At 33.6% G+C, this 10,788-nt stretch overlaps 1 pseudogene across 1 annotated transcript in view; it reads right to left on the bottom strand.

Annotated features, from left to right (window-relative positions):
* Positions 1-1,192: 1,192 nt before the first annotated feature.
* The window catches only part of LOC143241710 (uncharacterized), a 117,600-nt pseudogene continuing 108,004 nt past the window's right edge, over positions 1,193-10,788 (bottom strand). Inside the window, exons 8-11 of the transcript XR_013022263.1 lie at positions 8,687-8,787; positions 7,552-7,812; positions 4,841-4,980; positions 1,193-1,352 (exon numbers count right to left, since the gene is read on the bottom strand). The product of XR_013022263.1 is annotated as an uncharacterized LOC143241710 (transcript). The remainder of the gene's footprint in view (positions 1,353-4,840; positions 4,981-7,551; positions 7,813-8,686; positions 8,788-10,788) is intronic.

Genomic DNA, 10,788 nt, shown 5'->3' with positions numbered 1-10,788 from the left:
ATCGTGATACTATACATAATGCACAACGAGTTTATTAATGAGCTGAAGTTTGTTTAATTCAATGTTAGAAAGAAGACATCGTGATACTATACATAATGCACAACGAGTTTATTAATGAGCTGAAGTTTGTTTAATTCAATGTTAGAAACAAGACATCGTGATACTATACATAATGCACAACGAGTTTATTAATGAGCTGAAGTTTGTTTAATTCAATGTTAGAAAGAAGACATCGTGATACTATACATAATGCACAACGAGTTTATTAATGAGCTGAAGTTTGTTTAATTCAATGTTAGAAACAAGACATCGTGATACTATACATAATGCACAACGAGTTTATTAATGGCCTGAAGTTTGTTCAATTCAATGTTAGAAACAAGACATCGTGATACTATACATAATGCACAACGAGTTTATTAATGACCTGTAGTTTGTTCAATTCAATGTTAGAAAGAAGACATCGTGATACTATACATAATGCACAACGAGTTTATTAATGAGCTGAAGTTTGTTTAATTCAATGTTAGAAAGAAGACATCGTGATACTATACATAATGCACAACGAGTTTATTAATGACCTGAAGTTTGTTTCATTCAGTAGTACAAACCAGACATTGTGATATATTTAATAAAAACGAGCTTTATCTAATGACTTGTTGTTTGTTTACTTAGTTCAATTGAATAATATAAATGTTATAAAGAAGAATCGTGATACTATATATTTAATAGAAAACGAGTTTAAACTAATAACCTGAAGTTTGTTCAGTTCAATATTAGTAGAAACAAGATAATGCACGACATTATATATATAATAGAAAACAGAACTTTATTTAATGACCTGTAGTTTGTTCAGTTTGTTCACTTCAATAGTCGATACAAGATAATGCGACATTATATATATAATAGAAAACGAACTTTATTTAATGACCTGTAGTTTGTTCAGTTTGTTCACTTCAATAGTAGAAACAAGATAATGCGACATTATATATATAATAGAAAACGAACTTTAATTTAATGACCTGTAGTTTGTTCAGTTCAATAGTCGATACAAGATATTGTGATACTATAGATTTAATAGAAAGCGACCTCTAATGGATGAACTAAAGTTTGTTCAGTTTCTAAAATTCAATATTTTCATTATATCCTTTCTTTATGCCTCATCAGCCTCTTCGTCTCTGTAAATATAATACTATACAGCGTTAGCACGAATCCAGTTCAAGTATTCTGTAACCTCGTGTATAAACGCCAGGAGAATTTTGTCCAGCACAGCGAATACCCCATGATACGACACCAATAACCATCCAGCGTTTGTAGTAATTTTCTACCATTAACGGACCACCTGAGTCACCCTGCAACATAAAATGAAATAATGAAAATATAAACTCGTTTTGTTCATAATTAAGTCAATATATTGTTTATTTCAACTCTCATTTTCTTTAATATACTCCATCTAATGTTTTAAACTTATTCAAAATATAGTTATGTTATGATTTCTTCTTTGTCATTGATTTAGATTATATATAGAAAATAAAATTACAAGAATGTTATGAACCTAGAAGTATATAAACTGTGGCATTATAGCAATGTGTTTTTATTAATGACTATTCCGCATGTCTATGACTGTAGCACAGAGAAATTGGAACAAAACCTTCTGTCAGAGTCTCGTGTCTAAGTTTTGAGAATAATCCATAGTATTTTGTTTTTGTAGCTTTGTGTAGTATAACATGGAACATTTTATTGCTGTAGTTTCTCAACTAACCGTTTAATTAGTTTAATGTAATCTATCTTATTCTTGTAGATTTGAGGATAATGTTTTCCAATTTACCCGAGAATATATTATTGTTGTAGTTTCTTATCTGTCAGTTTCATCTTGAGCAATTGTTTCAAAGTTTGTTTGAAACTTAAATATATATATCACTTTTTAGAACTATATTTATTTTTATATATTAGTTTTTGGAACTACACTTATATATGCATATATTAGTTTTGGAACTACACTTCTATATGTATATATATCACTTTTGTGACTATACTTGTATATGTATATAACAGTTTTTAAACTACACATATATATAAGCGTTTGGAACTACACCTATATATATATATATCTGTTTATGGAACTACACCTATATATATATATATATCTGTTTATGGAACTACACCTATATATATATATATATCTGTTTATGGAACTACACCCATATATATATATATCTGTTTATGGAACTACACATATATATATATATATATATCTGTTTATGGAACTACACCTATATATATATATATATCTGTTTATGGAACTACACCTATATATATATATATATATCTGTTTATGGAACTACACCTATATATATATATGTATCTGTTTATGGAACTACACCTATATATATATGTATCTGTTTATGGAACTACACCATATATATATATATATATATATATGTGTGTGTTTATGGAACTACATATATATATGTGTGTTTATGGAACTACATATATATATCTATATCTAAGACTTTTGGAACTACACTTTATATACACTGCTGGCCAAAATCTTAAGGCCAATGAACATAAAGACAAAATATGCATTTTGCATTGTTAGACTCAACCACTTATTTGAGTAGAGCTTCGAAAGATGAATATAAGAAAAGGGAAAAAAAATCTGTTTTTAGCATTTAATAGGGAAAATGTGAACACTGTGAAATTAGCCTAAATACTAGCTGGTCAAAAGTTTAAGACCATACCAAAAAGAAGTTCTAAACAGGTAGGACATGCCCAACAAGAGGTCTCAGTAGTGAGTTGCACGGCCATCATTGCGAATAACTTCAAACATTCGCTTTGGCATGGTCGATATAAGCGTTTGCAGAAGGCTGGCTGGAATGTTATTCCAAGTGGTGAAGATGACTGGCTGACTACATTGGCATGTTGAAGAGAGCATCCTTATCGACTGAAGGCTCTCGCCTGTGTGGAAATGACTGGATCTTTCAGCAGGACAAGGCTGTAATCCACAATGCCCGCAGGACAAAGGACTTTTTCATGGCGAATAGCGTTATTCTTTTGGGCCATCCAACGTGTTCGCCCGAACTGAACTCCATTGAAAATGTTTGGGGGTGGATGGCAAGGGAAGTCTATAGAAATGGACGTCAGTTCCAAACAATGCATGATCTTCGTGAAGTCATCTTCACCACTTGGAATAACATTCCAGCCAGCCTTCTGCAAACGCTTATATTGACCATGCCAAAGCGAATGTTTGAAGTTATTCGCAATGACGCCCGTGCAACTCACTACTGAGACCTCTTGTTGGGCATTTCCTACCCTGTTTAGGACTTCTTTTTGGTATGGTATTAAACTTTTGACCAGCTAGTATTTAGGCTAATTTCATAGTGTTTACATTTTCCATATTAAATATAAAAAAGTTTTTTACTTTTATTTTCCCTTTTCTTATTTTCATCTTTCGAAGCTCTACTCAAATAAGTGGTTGAGTCTAACAGCGCAAAATGCATATTTTTTCTTTATGTTCATTGGCTTTAAGATTATGACCAGCAGTGTGTATATATATATATAAACAACGACACATATATGTATAACAGTTTTTGGAACAAGACTTATATATGTATGTTTCAGTTTTTGGATCTACATATGTATATATATGTAAGATTTTTTGGAACTACACTTATACATGTATTTATTAGTTTTGAACTACACAAATGTATATATCAGGTTTGGAACTACACTTACATATGTATATATATCAATTTTTGGAACTACCCACATGTATATATCTGTTTTTGGAACTATACATATATATATATATATACATGTACATAAAAGTTTTTGGAACTCCAGATATGTATATATATTTTCTTCAGTTTCATACGTGTTTCTACCGCTTTTGTTAAAACGACTGATTTTGTATAGGTCAACGTGTACACTAGATTATCTGACACTTTAAGTCCACAAATTTCGATAGATTAAAATCCAATGAAATGGATAGAATTTTGCTTTTATTTTTAAAATTTTCAAAATTAAATTCGTTTTCAATTTGTTTCCTATGCTCTTTGTTTGTCTGCAGTTAAGCACAAAGTTGTACAGTGGGCTATCTGTGCTCTTATCACCACAGTTATCGAAACCCAATTTTAATGTTGTAAATTTGGAAACACCGTTTTGCCACTAGAGGGCGGTTCTTTTCCCTATGAGGTGCCTGAAATTGTTGCGCTCTAAGCTCAAGTCTTGAGATCTTACTGCGCCCCAGTTTCACACAGATTATTTCGTTAAAGTTTATATCATATCGCTTGAATGTGTTCGTAGTTTCTCACGAGTCAGTTACTGTTTTTCTTACACTTATACCGAGGCATAGCCATGTGATTAACACCCTCGACTCGTAATCTGAGAGTTGCGGATCGAATCCCCATCGCACCAAACATGCTCGCCCTTTCAGCCGTGTGGGTGTTATAATGTGACGGTCAATCCCACTATTCGTTGGTGAAAGAGTAGCCCAAGAGTTGGCGGTGGGTGCTGATGACTATCTTCCTTCTCTCTAGTCTTACACTGATAAATTAGGGACAGCTACCGGAGGTATCCTCGTTTAGCTTTGCGTAAAATTAAAAGAAACAACAAAAAATACTTTTTCCGAAAGTCTGTACAAAAAATTGTAATGAATATGTCTCAATAAACTAATGGTGCTCGAAGTTACAAAAGTAACATTACTGCTTTCGTTGTTTACTTGTGTTTCATTCTGTTTGTTTAAGAGGTGCCACGTGCCTTCAGTACAAGCGCGGTAATTAAAATCAGGTCGCCATAATGTTGTTGTTGTTGTTTTTTAAAGGAAACTTAAATATCTTACCTGGCAGGAGTCTTTCCCGCCAGAACGCACACCAGCACACAAGAAGTGACGGTCGATTTTCCTGGAGAAGACACTTTGACATTGGCTTTCACTCCACACTGGAATAGTTACTTCCCTAAGTACATTGCTAGAAGCTCCACCTTGTGCGAGAAAAATAATAAATACAACTTTCGTTTTAGTCTTGCACAAATCCAGCAATGTTTATTGTAACTAAGCAACGTGTTTGTATTAAAAGAACCAATTCTTGTGTTCATAGGTTTAACGAAACACCTCACTTGGTAGTTAAACTGTTCTCATTGAAGTAAAAATCACAAAATCTAAATCATAGTTGTTTGTTTTATTTATTTCTTTTCAGAGCCGAGAACCCATACAAGAAGAAGAGAACCAAAGTTATCAGAGAACCCATACCAGAAGTGAACCAAAGATACCAGAGAACGCGTACAAGAAGAAGTGAACCGAAGTTGTTAAACAAACCATTCCAAAAGAAGAGAACCACAGTTACCAGAGAACCCATACCAGAAGTGAAACAAAGTTACCAGAGAAACCATGCCAGAAGAAGAGACCAAAAGTAACCAAACCGACTCACGTGGATCTATGGTTGATCAGACCACACGGTAACTCTCAGAGTTCTAACTCCGAACCTAGACAATAGCCATTAAAACAAATAAAAAAGGCTAGCCGATAATCTACTGGATTCTGATGAAGAAGAGACCAACGACTGCAAACACTTCCAGAGACATTTCCCTGATTTCTGAAAAAAATGTCTGAATGGTGCCACCATTGGTGTCAATTCCAACCGTTACCTACCACCCGAAGAAAATGATTTATATCCCTAGTCTAATTTTCATTAATTAATTTGTTTGTTTGTAATTAAGCACAAAGCTACACAATGGGCTGTTTGTTCTCTGCCCACTACTGGTATGTATACCCGGTTTCTACAGTTGTAAGTCCGCAGACATGCCGCTGTGCCACTGAGGCGGCTGTCATTAGATTCGAATTAATTTGTAAATTGTTAATTCTTGTATAACATGTTATTGTTGTTGTTGTTTTATTCCACTTTGTATACCGGTTTAGACACGGATTGGGAAGTTTATTTGGAGCATATACAGTGAATGTAGGTTTTCTCACAACCCCACACATACACATATCTAAATGTTAGGCATTCCGTCTACAGCTGCCCTGAAAACGTTTTATTTATTTTAGTGTACAGCTGCCCTGAAAATGAGCCGTTTTATTTATTTTACTTCAAGCGTTTGTTTTTTGGGTCTTAGGTGCTGCAATCCTATAAATCATATTAGGCATAATTATGTTTTAAAGATTTTGTACAGTTTCTTAAAAATTAAAACCAGTAATTTACTTAGAACTGAAACAAGAACTGTGAAATAGACGAACCTCTTAGGGTTTCTTAACAGCATCTCTTTGGTGTCACCTAATTATTCTATAACTCCTGTAAACCAAGAACAAAAGTTGTCATTTGTTCTTTGAGTACTTTTGAGTTATATATTAAGCCCAAACTCCTACCAAGGAGAAGAGAGTTAAGCTATTAGAGAAAAGGATATTCTAAAAAGGAATGGTTAACACAAACAGTGGTACAACCGTCTATTGTTGGTAAAGTGTTGAAGAAATGGAAAACGTGAACCAGAAGTTTAAGCCTAGCCACCACAAATTAATCCTAAACAGCTTTGTTTGCGTTGGTTTAAACGTGATTCATTGTATATAGTCAACTAACGTGTTCTTTGTGACATTACGACCTTCTAAACAATACAGTATTGTTCGTATTTTTTTAACTACATGAAGAAAGATATTTTTTTTATAATTTCACTTGATCGTTCACAATACTGTGTCCAGCTACGGTTTTAGGCAAATATTGTCCAAAATTTGTTTGAAATTCAATTGATCTCCACTGACGATTTTAAGGAATACTCGATAACCAAACCTAAAGATCCAGTTACTTAGAGCTACTTTTAAAAAGAAATGGCGACCTATTCCACAAGATGTGTACTAATACATGGTAGTATATGCTAGCAGTTGAATCCAGGTTGGAATTAATAAAATTGACTCTTAGCATTGAAATATAGCATTGTTTTTTTATTTTTAAGGGACGCCCTCTATATTCTCAATATACTGACGATTATGATGTCAATATTAGGTTAGTGTAGGTTGTTAGTTAATAACACTGTGTTAATATAGAGAAAACCTTAAAAACAAAAAGTCTACATATATCTGCTATGTTATTATAATGAGCAGCTAGGAATGTTTGACAACTATATTTCAGTAACCCATGTCGTTACTAGGTGTCGCTCATCATATTTTTAACTGACAACATCTATGTATTGACAGCTACGCCAGAGACCGTAATAAGGCTAGCATGCTAACCTACTAAATAACTTGTACAGGGTGTTCGGAAAGTCACTGTGCAGTTTTGTAATCATATTTTATTCAGTCTATTTCAAGCCAGCAACTGATAGCGGTGTTTAGAAACAAAATAAGAAGGATCCAGGTCTGTATTGATGTCAACGGGGGTCACTTTCAACATTGTTTATAATTGTTATTCATATTTACCTCCTGTATTCTATAATGAAACATGTCTGTTAATAAATATATAAGTGCACAGTGACTTTCCGAACACCCTGTAGATAATAGAAAATAAACGTTTGTTGAGAAATAAGAAAATATTCGCTAAAACTCGTACGTAGGAAACTTATGCTTACCGTAAGATGTTGTTCCCCATCCGGCCACTGTAGCTAGTCTGTTGATGTAGCTCTGACCGGGCTCGGGCAGACAGATGGGTTGAATATAATCATTAAAAGTTATTGTTGTAGCAAGTTTTGCTAATATCGTTGAAATTACTACGGCTGTCGTAATTCGGATGATCTTTGATCTCTGCGACAGCAAAGTCTCGTGCGTTGTTGTCGTCTTGACGGCTGAAGTCGTATTCTCCGAGACGAACTTTGATACTGCTAGCCGTAAACCTGTGATAGCCAAGGTTTAACTCCTATTTAATCAAAGTCAAAAGCATGTGAAATAAATGTAGTTGTGTCGGCATAGTTTCAGTACTATTTGATCAAAGTTTAACACTGCTAACTAAAAACTTTTAAATAGATTACCTTTAAATTGGACATTATGAACTTTAGAATAAGTACTAGTTTCATTACTAAATAAACCGAAGAGCATTTTTGTCGGTTCTCTTCAAGTTTAAAGAAGTGAGTGAACGACAACCATTTTGGCTTTAAATCAAAAAGCACCCTAAGCTACTTTCAGAATAAACTGGTTTGTTTGTTTGTTTTGAAAATCGCGCAAGATATCTCGAGGGCTATCTGCGCTAGCCGTCTCTAATTTAGCAGTTTAAGATTATAGGGAAGACAGCTAGTCATCATCACCCACCGCCAACTCTTGGGCTACTGTTTTACCAACAAATAGCGGGATTAATCGTCACATTATAACGCTCCCACGGCTAAAAAGACGAGTATGTTTGGTACGATGGAGATTCGAACCCTCGACCCTCAGATTATTAAGTACCTGGCCATGCCGGGCCTTGGGTATCAATAACCTAAACAGAAATAATGAAAAAGTGACATCTGGTGTCCATTATTTATATTATAAAATCTAAATATACATTAAACAAGATTTTCGTCACCTGCTTTCACAGTTGCACTTGAAAACGAAGTTTCTGGTGTAGACGTAACTGTTGAACGATCTGTCCTTTTCTTCATAGAGAAATAAGAGTAACTTGACAGATAGACGCGATGTCATGAAGTTACAATTCTCTACAAACGACGATGATTTAAATATTTTATTGTGCTTAGCTTGAGATAATGGATGAACAGTAAAATTATGTGGACTTACCCTTCAGTACAATGCGCTGCTGTAAGCACGTATTGGTGACTAATAAGGACCCCTCCACAGAACTGTCCACGTAAGTTTGATGGACCACGAATCAGAGCTGCCTAGAAATTAAAAACTTCCTATGGTTACATCTTACATTGTGTTACAACTTACGTGATGAGTTACATCCCATACTGTAATACAAACTTATAGTGTGTTAAAACTAATACTGTGTTACAAAACTTACATTGTGTTACAACCCTACATAACAAAGCCATAATCCAATACTGTGTTACAACAACTGTATTACAAATTATAGTGTGTTAAAACTAATACTGTGTTACAACTTATATTGTAAGTTACAACTCACAATGAGTTACATCCCATACTGTATTACAACTTATAGTGTGTTAAAACTAATACTGTGTTACAACTTACATTGTGTTACAACTTACAATGAGTTACATCCCATACTGTATTACAACTTATAGTGTGTTAAAACTAATACCGTGTTACAACTTACATTGTGTTACAACTTATAATGAGTTACATCCCATACTGTATTGTTACAACTTATAGTGTGTTAAAACTAATACTGTGTTACAAATTTCATACTGTGTTACAACTTACAATGAGTTACATCCCATACTGTATTACAACTTATAGTGTGTGTTAAAACTAATACTGTGTTACAACTTACATTGTGTTACAACTTACAATGAGAGTTACATCCCATACTGTATTACAACTTATAGTGCATGTTAAAACTAATACTGTGTTACAACTTAAATTGTGTTACAACTTCATGATGAGTTACATCCCAGGCTACCTCGTATTAACAACTTATAGTGTGTTAAAACTAATACCGTGCCGCAACTTCATACTGTGTTACAACTTACGATGAGTTACATCCCATACTGTATTACAACTTATAGTGTTAAAACTAATACTGTGTTACAACATATTGTGTTACAACTTACAATGAGTTACATCCCATACTGTATTACAACTTATAGTGTGTTACAAATTACATTGTGTTACAACTTACAATGAGTTACATCCCATACTGTATTACAACTTCTAATGTGTTAAACTAATACTGTGTTACAACTTATGATGAATTACAGCTTATACTATATTACAACTAATACAGTGTTAAAACTTATAATTGTCTCTACAGCTTACAGTGCATTACAAACCAATAATTAAAGTTACAAGTTATACTGTGTTACAGCTTACAGTGTGTTGCAACTAATTCTGTGTTAAAATTTACAGTATATTACAACTAATCAAGTCACTCTCCATGTAACCTTATGTTACATTTCTACTGCACTACTATGTGTAGCTAATAATGTTACAACACGTCAAACATGTTCTCTGTGTAGCTGATAATGTTACAACACGTTACAACATTGCTCTGTAGCTGATGTTACAACACATCACAACATTGCTCTGTATAGTTGATGTTACAACACATCACAACATTGCTCTGTGTAGCTGATAATGTTATTAAATACACATCGCCATTGCTCTGTGTAGCTGATATCGTTACAACACATCACAACATTGCTCTGTGTAGCTGATATGTTACAACACGTCACAACATTACTCTGTGTAGCTGATGTTACAACACATCACAACATTGCTCTGTATAGCTGATAATGTTACAACACGTCACAACATTGCTCTGTAGCTGATGTTACAACACATCACAACATTGTCTGTATAGCTGATAATGTTACAACACATCACAACATTGCTCTGTATAGCTTATACTGTGTTTACACACTGCTATGTGTAACATGAAAGATTACACATCCAGTTTCTTCTATCATTATCCAATAACTTTATCCATTTGATCACCAGCCGATATTATACTAATAAAATCAAACCAACTCAGTCTATACACAAATAACTATGTTGTACAGAAGTAGTAACCATGTTTACAGCTAGTGAAGTAGTAACTATGTTGTGCCAAAAGTAAAGTAACTATGTTGTACAGAAGTAAAGTAACTATGTTGTACAGAAGTAAAGTAACTATGTTTTATACAAGTAAATAACCATGTTGTACAGAAGTAAAGTAACTACGTTTATACAAGTAACTATGTTGTACAGAAGTAAAG

Source organism: Tachypleus tridentatus, unplaced genomic scaffold, assembly GCF_004210375.1.
Source record: "Tachypleus tridentatus isolate NWPU-2018 unplaced genomic scaffold, ASM421037v1 Hic_cluster_1, whole genome shotgun sequence".
Taxonomy (NCBI): Eukaryota; Metazoa; Arthropoda; class Merostomata; order Xiphosura; family Limulidae; genus Tachypleus; species Tachypleus tridentatus.
This window is presented reverse-complemented; position numbering and strand designations above follow the sequence as displayed.